Source organism: Nomascus leucogenys, chromosome 20 (assembly GCF_006542625.1).
Source record: "Nomascus leucogenys isolate Asia chromosome 20, Asia_NLE_v1, whole genome shotgun sequence".
Lineage (NCBI taxonomy): Eukaryota > Metazoa > Chordata > Mammalia > Primates > Hylobatidae > Nomascus > Nomascus leucogenys.
Window position 1 is genome coordinate 13,451,273 of NC_044400.1, and position 10,335 is coordinate 13,461,607.

At 38.3% G+C, this 10,335-nt stretch overlaps 1 long non-coding RNA gene across 1 annotated transcript; it reads right to left on the bottom strand.

Moving 5' to 3' along the window:
• Positions 1–3,204: 3,204 nt before the first annotated feature.
• On the bottom strand, positions 3,205–6,994 carry LOC101176913. The gene is made up of 3 exons (XR_179941.2): positions 6,901–6,994; positions 6,308–6,599; positions 3,205–4,164 (listed from the first exon to the last, which is right to left on the bottom strand). It is a non-coding gene; the product is annotated as an uncharacterized LOC101176913 (long non-coding RNA).
• Between the last annotated feature and the right edge of the window lie 3,341 nt (positions 6,995–10,335).

Consider the following 10,335-nt stretch of genomic DNA (forward strand, 5'->3'; position numbering starts at 1 on the left):
TGAGCCACCACATCTGGCCCAAGACATCTGCTTTTATTTCCCAAGTTTTTTCAAAGGCTGATGAGATTTTTTTTTTTCACACTCTACTGGAAAAATAAAGTATAGATGTATAGATTATTTACATCCTTGCTTTGATCATCATTTCCATGATTGTCCAGTAGGCTTCATGAACTATTACTGAGATCAAAACATAACAGTTCCTGTTACCACACTGAACAAATATCTGTCTGAGTAAATGTGCAGGAGTTTATTTTCATTCGCCTGCTCAGAAATGTATAGCATAGGACTCCCATAACCCTATTCATTAAAAACTCTGATTCCTTACTGACAAGGGTTCCTTGGACACAGCATATATAATAGCTTTGAAATAGGACTTGTGTCGCTTCTTTTTATGTAGTTACAGATATGTGCCTGTTGTCCTTAATGAACTTATTTTCTTTACTTTTGTATTTTCCAGGTCCATCCAGCTGAAGTCAAAAATGCACCTCTCAGGCTGCCCCCAGTGACTCCAGTTTCCTAGCAGAGCCTAACCAGGTCAGGTGGTAAAAGCAGTTTTCTTAGCACCGCCTATAGACAGAGTCTAGAAGTGTTCTTCCTGATTTGTAATTGGTATGGTCCTGCCAAGCTCCTGGAGCATGTAAACCTTTTGTTGTAGGGTTTTTGTTTCTCCCCTGTTACCCATTATATTAATTCAGATCATCAATCTGCTACGCTTTCCTTGCTGGGCTTGAGATACTCCTCAAGCTGCAATTCACTTGGCTGTGACTCCAACTCCCTATGTGCCTTGTATCAAGCCTCTCTCCTGTGGATCCTGGCTACTGGCAAGAAGCTTGCTGTGACAAGAGTTATGATCAACATCAGATGGATTTCTGTTGCTTTCCCTACCTGGCTGATGTGGACCCTTAATTACTTAGCATTGGGCTTCCATATCTTTTTATTTTTGGGCATTGGAATTCCTGGCTAGTCCCCCAGAAGGTAGCTGTTCAAGATTGGCAGGTCTTATGTTCTTCAAAGTCTCAGCTTTTGCTCCTTTCTTATTGATACAAGTTGCTAAGGTACCAGGATGCCTCATGTCTCGGTCTGCCTAATTTGTAATACTATAGTGCTTATCCATGTATACACATATAAATGCATTTGTTTTTATTACTGTAAGACAAAATACACTAAAGAATAAGGCATTGTATCTCCAACTTTCATTAGAATCCTCAGATCATGATGTAGAAGGAATATCTTGAAAGCCCTGAAGCTACTGCTTGTTTGATCCTTGAGAGCCAAAACTACTATCTATAACTTGCTCATGCACTTCTGCATCTATGACTCACCTAAATGAAATTTCATAAACCTACCTGAGGTCTAATAGAATGCACTGCTCTTAATTCCTTGCTTAATTTCATTACTTGATGATTTCTGGACTACCCAGAACTTCAGAAGGCATTCCTTTCCCTAACAATCTAATTTACATCTAAAGTTGCATTAAATTTAGTCTTTGACTAAGTTGAGCCAAAAACATGATGCTGATATCTAAATAACATGATTTTACTTTATAGACTCTGATAGTTGAGAGATGTCAAAGTTGTCACTCTGGTACCAAAGTTTCCCCACAGCACAACCTGAATAGTTCTGAATTTCTTTCTATCAGCTAAACACATTTTTCTATCAACACATGTTTTAATTCCCCTTTGCCTCCTGGAAACCTTTTCCTTCCTGGCACATTTCCATGATCATTTTTTAAATGCTATTCAGAAACCTTCATTTTCTCTAATACAAGAAACCATGGTGAAGTGTTCATTGCTCAGACTTTCTTTACCTTGGGCTTTTGTAATGGAGAGTAGATTCTTCTTTGGAATGTGAAGTTTATATTAATAGTAATCTCAGGCAAAAGCATAATTATGGCACATGCAAGGCTCCAGAACAGTCTCATTGATGTCCCTGCTTTCTGGGCTTACAGTGAACTCCAGACAGACTTCTGTGGTTCCACCAATGAACTGCCGGGCAACTTTTGTCTTAGTCACTAAGAATTACTGTCAATATTGTTTTTAATTCTTTCTGACTTTTTTCTTCCTCTCAAGCTGCTAACTTCCACTATTCTGACACGTGTGAGTAAACTTCACCTTGCAAGTATCTGTTCCTGTTTCCCTTGTGGACGTTAGACAGCCTATTGAATATGGTTCACAAGTGTTGTCCCAGGGATTTTTAGTCAGTTACCATCATCGGGAGATTCCCGTTATCACTCCTTTAAATTTAATCCTCTGTTTGCTTGACACTAGTCTTCCTCTTTCTTTATTTACTTCTTTTTGATGAAGACTTTGCCTTTGTCAGGCAACTAATGGAGAAGTTCAGTCAGAGTTCAACCAGAAAAACAGAACTAATAGGCAATATATACTAAGGAATTTTTTTTTTTTTGAGTCGGAGTCTCACTCTGTCACCCAGGCTGCAGTTGTGGGAGCTGGTTAGACAAGTCCAAAATGTATCAAGCTGAAGTTGATAGGTAGAATTTCTTCTTCCAGGAAACCTCATTCTGCTGTAAAGCTTTTCAACTGATTGAATTAGGGCCACTCAGATGATATAGGATTATCTATTTTACTTAAAGTCAACTGACTGTAGATGTCTATTTTACCTATTCTTTCTTTCTTGAGATCTGAAAGATTGTCTCCTGTCTGTAAGAAAGCTTGCGATCTGAAATATTGTCTCACCAGGCTGTAAGCTTGGTGAACCACCCTTATTTATTGATAGCATTTACCTCAGGTGACCTAGATATAGTCTCTCTTCTTCTTGGATAGTACAAATTTTTATGAATCTTTATTTTTGATACCACCTTTTCTAGCTTCGGTTTGAATTACTGGGCGTCTATAAACATATCCCATCCTTTCTACAGATGGATTTGATTGATTAAGTTATTTTTTTATTTACATTTGATTATTTGACTGGATTTAGATCTCCTCAGGAAAAAGAATATCTCTTGAATATGAAACTTCTACAGTTGGCGACTTTCAACTTCTGTATTTTAATTCTGAATGGTTTCATTCTCATATTTTGGCCTTTTTATGATCTGGCCTAAGCTTCTGAGAGTTTATAATTGTAGCCATCCAGATAATATAAGCTACATGTAAATTTGAACTTCTAGTATGAAGATTCTAAGAATCTTGACATTCTGTTCTTTAATCACTGGAAAGCAACTTTAAAAGTTTAGCATCCAATTTCCTGCTACTATGACAAATTCCACGCTAAACATCATGGGAAAAATACATTCCAGCTTCATCCACATTAGCAATGAATTTCAATTCATAACCTTACACAGTTGGCTTTAGAAGTACTAGCATTCCCTTCCCACGTTCTTATCTATAGCTGCAGCCTCCAACCCATTTCCCGAGACATATGGTTCGGTATTTCTTGGAAGGTTCACAGCAATTCATTACTACATTCAAAATCCCTTGAGTCCAGCTACAATGCACGGTAATTACTCCAATGTGGAGAAGAGTCAAACTGCATGTGAATGTGCTTCTCCAATAATTATAACCCATATCTTCAAAAGAGCGACAAGCATTTTTGCTTAACTTTTAGAATTATAGGGTGGAAGCTCAGTTAAGTACTTTGCATAATGCTACTTTAGACAGTAATCATTGGGAGTACATAGGCTTTATTCAGTATTGAACCATTGGTAAGCATTTAAAAATATTTGTACACACACACACAAAATAAAAAACAGGACTTGACAATATCACTGCCCCTGCTCAATAGGAGCTTTGTCAACAAGCAAGTAGAGTCACCGAAGTGAAATATTCACTGTCAATTAGCAGTTGGGTCAATGTTACTAATTGTCAAACTTTTTTTGCTATAAAACACATTTACACACAATCTTGTGTAGAAACCCACTATATAAAACAGACAAGGGCCAGGTGCAGTGTCTCTTGCCCATAATCCCAGCACTTTGGGAGGCTGAGGCAGGAGGATTGCTTGAAACTAGATGTTTGAGACTAGCCTGGGCAACATAGGGAGACCCCACCTCTAAAATCATACAAAAATTAGCTAAGTGTGGTGGCACATGCCTGTAGTCCCAGCTACTCAGGAGGCTGAGGCAGGGCAATTACTTGATCCCAGGAGGTCGAGGCTGCAGTGAGCTGTGATGGAGCCATTGCACTCCAGTCTGGATGACAGAGTAAGACCCTGTCTCAATAAATAAATAAAAAGAAAAAGGATTAGGATGGAGTTGCTCAGCTTGAAGGATATGGGATGCGCAGAGCGACGTGAGTTTAGCTTCCTCCTCATATCACAGTGGTCAGTGAGGCACATCTAGAGAATCCCAGAGCTCTGCAGAGTATACTAGGAAACCACAAATTTATGTTATTTACAAGAACATTTTGGTTATTCACTTAGCATATTGGCTATTTTCACCACATAAAATTGTCAAAAGACAAAATTACAGCAAATTTAGTTATAGATAGAATTGGCTTTTATCTGTGACTCATGAATGGGGCAGCTTCTATTCTTCAAGATAGAGTAAAGCTCCCACTGGGCAATGGCAGAACAGTGGGTTTTGTAAAGTGGGGACAAGGAAAAGAGCAATATAAAAATAACTGAGGCTGGGCATGGTGGTTCACACCTGTAATCCCAACACTTTGGGAGGCTGAGGTGAGCGGATCATGAGGCCAGGAGTTCAAGAGCAGCCTGGCCAACGTGGTGAAATCCCGTCTCTACTAAAAATACAAAAATTAGCCAGGTGTGGTGGTGCACGCCTATAGTCCCAGCTACTCAGGAGGCTGAGGCAAGAGAATTGCTTGGACCTGGGAGGCGGAGGTTGCAGTGAGCCAAGATCACACCACTGCACTCCAGCCTGGGTGACAGAGCAAGACTCCATCTGAAAAATTTAAAAAAAAAAATAAAAAAATAAATAAATAAAATAAAATGAAAATCTGAGTGGGGCTGGGCCCAGTGGCTCATGCCTATAATTTCAGCACTTTGGGAGGATGAGGCAAGAGAATTGCTTGATGTCCAGAGTTTGAGAGCAGCCTGGGTAACAAAGTGAGACCTCATCTCTACAAAAAACAAAATAAAAAATTGGCTGGGCGTGGTAGTGTGTGCCTGTAGTTACTCGGGAGGGTGAGGGGAGAGGATCTCTTGAACCTAGTATTTCTATGCTGCAATGACCCATGATTGCACCTCTGCACCCCAGCTTGGGTGACAGAGTGAGACCCCACCTAAAAAAAAAAGAATAAAAATAACTGATTATTTAATATCAGGTTACTTTTTTGTGCAGGTTCAAGGAGAGAGGACTTCCTTATTACTCTGACTCAGGTAGACTGGAGTCTCCTATTTTCAGGAAAAGTTGGTCCATTTGGGATCTATTTGATTTCTTAAAGCTTTAGTTTGATTATGTACCATTTAGCATGAGTGACCCCGTTTTGGTTTGGTCTAATTTGTTAGGGACTAGTGCAGGAAATCCATCCTAAAAGAATGGACTCCCGTAATTTTTTTTTCACAAAACGTAGCCAGTAAGTACCAGTTAGTGGCTAGTTTTTGAAGAATTCATTGTGCATAGCATTAAAATAAGCATTGAGGGGAAGAAATTGCTATGAAAAAATCTTGGAGCCTGGAGACAATCTGAAATGAAAACAAAAGAAGGAGTCTTTTGTGAAAAAAACACTTGAAACATAAATGAATATAATCACAGGAAGACGTTAAACAATACACTAAATAGAGCACAACTGATCCTGTTTGATCTGGGAAACTAAGTAGAGCTGATCTTGTTATGTTGACAGCAAATGCCTAGGGTTACCAAGAGCTATCTAGATACCAGATAGTTTCAGGGCAAAGATGTTCTCGGGTTTAGCAGGAATCTATTCAATATAATGCTTCACTCACCAGCACTTTGGCATAGTTGTTTTGCTTTTGTGAGCATCAGTAAAACAGACAAACCATGATCCTAAAGTACTTGATGAGTCACCAGGAGAAGATTATACTACATTCAGCAGAAGTACCCATATATGATTATAATATGATTTAATATAATATGATGTAATAGAATATCATGTATTATTATTGTTGGAAACCTGTTGGAAATGTTATATGGTATGTCAAAGCATATTTTTCCAGAAGCCAGAATATTGTAGAGCTGGGATATTGCATTCCCTGACTGTATCATATAAGAAAAGTTTCTCTGTATAAGTACTAAAGAGTAGCTAAAGTCATTGAAGGGACCGGAATCAAGGACATGAAACAAAAAGGCTTTGAGAACTTTAAATGTAGTAAGAAGATTTGGCAGAGAAACTTAGAAGAGGGCATTTCTGTTAAAGAATCTCCTCATACTTACATAGCTTAAATTCACTTTGTTTGTTTTCCAATTGGTGTATTTAGAAGGCACTTGTTTTCCAAAAGTAGATTTATATTTCAATGATAATGGTAATAATGCTTTCTTTGTAGAACCTATCTGTGTGATCTTGGCCAAATCAGACTGGGTGAAACATAGAGCACATATTTGCTTCTTCTGAATGGTGCTTCATCTCAGTGGCTGAGCCACATGGATGGCATTCAGAAATAACAGTTGTGCTTCCACACAGCGGTGAGCCAATCCCCAGTGATTCTAAAGGCTGAATGTTCTGGTTCTGCAACCAAATGAATACAATTATAGATACTTAGCCGACCCTGACTAGGTTTCATTCTTTCATTAATTAACGCATGTATTTAGTTTTTTATAGGCACTTATTTGGGCACTGCAGAGCTGCCGTAGATCATCTAAAGTTTAATTCAATGTGGCTTTCCCCCCTTAGAATCTTGTTATGATTATTCTTATATCTTCCCTCCTGCCCATCTCTGAAAATTTCTCACTTCCCCTCTTGGAACACCATACTATGATTAGATTCGCTTCCAGGGACTGGCCATGGCTTAGAAAAATGATTCTCTTACTTGCCAGGATCCCTGCACAGACGCTGCCGAGTCAAATTTAGTGCCAAAGGGAATGTGTGCTTTATTTGATCAGCACTGATTTCTGAGCTGGGCCCTGGAAAAAGAAAACATGGATTTTGTTAGTATCTATGGAGCCAGAAAAAAGTATCCTTATTGAAATCTGTCTTGATTACAGCTGTGCTGGTACCACGTGTGGCACTCAGAATATCCAGTATGCTCTCATGGTAACCAAACTTAATTTCTGTATGCAGCAAATGCTAGGGCCTGTTAAATGGATGAAATGTACAGCTTGTAAAATATCTGCTTCTTAAGTTGGAAGTGACTTTGTCTTTGATAACTTTGCCTCTCCAAAGAAAATCTTCTACCACCCACTCAGAATGTCAGGTTCCTCCTGGTCTTCATGATGATCCACAAATATCTACCCTGAACTCATGATGATGATTGGATTCAACATTGTAATTGCATATGCCTGACTTTTCCACTCTGTCAACAGCCTCTTTTCTGGAGTATCTCCCAGTGATCATGTCATATCCTGTTAGGTAAATTGTGAACCTATAGGACTGTATCTCCTAGTTTTATGAGTGAAGATCACATTTAATTCTCTGTCATTTTCAGAACATAACACATCGTTAGTGCTTTAAAAGGATGAAACACGCAGGGCATTTATAAACTTTAAAAGTACTTTTTTATCTGTTATTTTATGCAATCTCTACAATTATCCTCTGAGGGCAGGCAAATCCCGGTTTGACAAATGAGAAAACTGAGGCATAAAGGCTAAGTGACTTCTCTGAAGTCACACAGTGACAGAACCAGATTTACGATCCAGTTCCCTTGACTCCTAGACTCAGACTTTTTTTTTTGTTAAATATTGTATAGTCATATTACTACTCTCTGAAAGCTATTCCCACCAGAAGTCTCATTTTAATTAGATATTTCATACCTTTAAACCCTGTAGTGTGGCTAGCATTTACAAAATCATGCTGAGTAGAGGCAGTGAACACGGCTTGGGTTGCCCAAAGCAGAAAAAAGATATAAAGATGAAACCACCAGACAGACATAAATATGACTGTTTTAGAGAGGGTAGTATAACCTCAGATTCTCCTTAACACCAAGTTATGTTGAAACTCAGTCTTTATCACAGCAACCACTGGGTGCCTTTCTCATGGCCACAGCAGCTTGGTTTACAACAGTCTTCAAACAGCCAGGCTGTGCCCTAGAACTTCACTGGGCTTCCTTCCATAACTTTGGATCTGTGAGCATCACTTTAATTTCAGAGCGTGGAAGAGGCCTTAATAAGAATCATGAATCACATTTTACAAATGAGGATACACAGGATGTAAGGTTAAGTGACCTGTCCTATCAGGGCCACAAAGCCAGTTAAACTTCTTTATTTATTAACTGAGTCACTTAAAAAACATTTATTTAAAACCCTGTTTTGTTCCAGGAACTATTCTGGGTACTGGAAATACAACAGTGGAGACAGAGAGAGGGGAAATAAAAAACAAGACAAAAATTATTGCTTTGGTGAAGTTTATATATTCCACTGGAAGAAGGTAGATAATAAATAAAAGTGAAAAAGTACATTATAAGGTGGGAGGAAGGCTTGAGCCTAGGAGGTTGAGCTTGCAGTGGGCCGAGATTGTGCCACTGCACTCTAGCCTGGGCAACAGGGCAAGATGTTGTCTCAAAAAAAAAAAAAAAAAGAAAAAAAAAAGTAAATTATAGAGTATCTTAAAAGGTGACATTACATGAAAGAAAAACAAAGCAGAAAAAAGGGTAAGTAGTTCTGGGCACTAAGTACATTTTAAACAGGGTGGTCAGGGGGTTATTGACTGAGAAAGTGACGTTTTTTAGCAATAACTTAAAATAATGAAGAAGTAAGCAATGAGAATATCTGAGGAAAGCCTGTGCAAAGCCCCTAAGGCAGGAACATGATGACATCATTGGGAGACCAGAGCTAGGAATACTGGGGCAGCATGAGCCAGATGCAGAATAGTTTGATATGAAATCTTAGGGGTCATGAAGAGCCAGATTTATGTAGGGTCTTGTAAAGATTTTGGTTTTTAACCTGGGTGAGTGAGATGAGGAAACATTGAAGGATTTTGAGGAATGGAATCATATCTTTGAGCTTAGTTTTAAATGGATTATTCTGGGTTTTGTGGTAAAGAATGGACTAGAGCGAGGACAGCATAGAACTAGGGAAACCAGTTAGAGATCTATCACAATAGATTTAGTCAAGAGAAGATGGTGGCTCAGATCAAGTGGTAGAGGTTGACATGGTGAGAAGAAGTCAGATTCTAGATGTGTTTTGAAGAAGCAGCCAAGAAGATGTGTTGAAAAATCAAATTTGGGGTGAAAAAAGAAAAGGAGAAATTAAAGAAAACTTGAAGTTTATAGCCTGAGCAATTGAAAAGATATATTTGCAGTTAACTAAGATGGCAAGGCCTTCAAAAGGACCAGGTTTGGAAAGTGATGAACCATTCAGGTTTAGAAATATTTAGTTTGAGATGTATATTGGATATCCAAGCAGTAGTGTCAAATAGGCAATTGAGTATGAATTTAGAGTTCAGGTAAGAGAATTGAACTAGAGAACTTAGCTGTCAGCAGAGTATAGGTGATATTGAAAGCCATGAGAATATGAAAGGAGTGAATGTAGATAGAGAAAAGAAGAGCCATCTAAGGATTAAACCCTGAGATACATTTGGTATGTCAGTCTAGAACTCAATCATAGGTTCTTAACATAGTGTGCTCTGGAGTATTGGTTTAAGGCTCATAGAATTGGATTAACTCTACTTTGTGCTACTAAAGACAAAATTTCATAAAAGCCTCTCAAGAATCCAAAGTTTATTATAAAACAAGCTTTCCTTAAATGTCAAGTATGTTGAAGTATTGTTCATATTCATGGAGTAAAATGAGAGCAACATTTCATAGGGCTGCCTCCACCCCCAACATTTTGGGTCTGGTGCTAGTTTGTTCTTTATTGTTTCTGTGTACTTTCTCCGTGAAGACTGCAACCCCTTGAACAATTAGCCCCCAACAGACTGAGTACGTACTAGCCGAACACTAGATTCCTACAGCTATGTTAATGTATTGCTTTGGGGACTATGGAGCTTTCAGATAACGATGCTCTTTTTTTCTTATAGAATGAGAGCATTTTTCTAGGAGTTAGTTTTAAGATGGTCGAATCCATATTAGCTTTGTATCCCTATCCTCTAGGCACTAGTTCAAAGATTTAAGTTTATGCAAGAATCAGAATATGCTTATTTAAAATGCAGATTCTCTGGTCTTTTTTAAGTATAATTTTTAAAAATTTCTATTTTTCATTTTTTTATTGATATGTAATAGTTGTAGATTCTCTGGTCTTATCTTTAGAGATTCCAATACTTCAGGTCTGGAGTGGAGCCTATGAATTGGTACAACAAGTGATTCTGATGC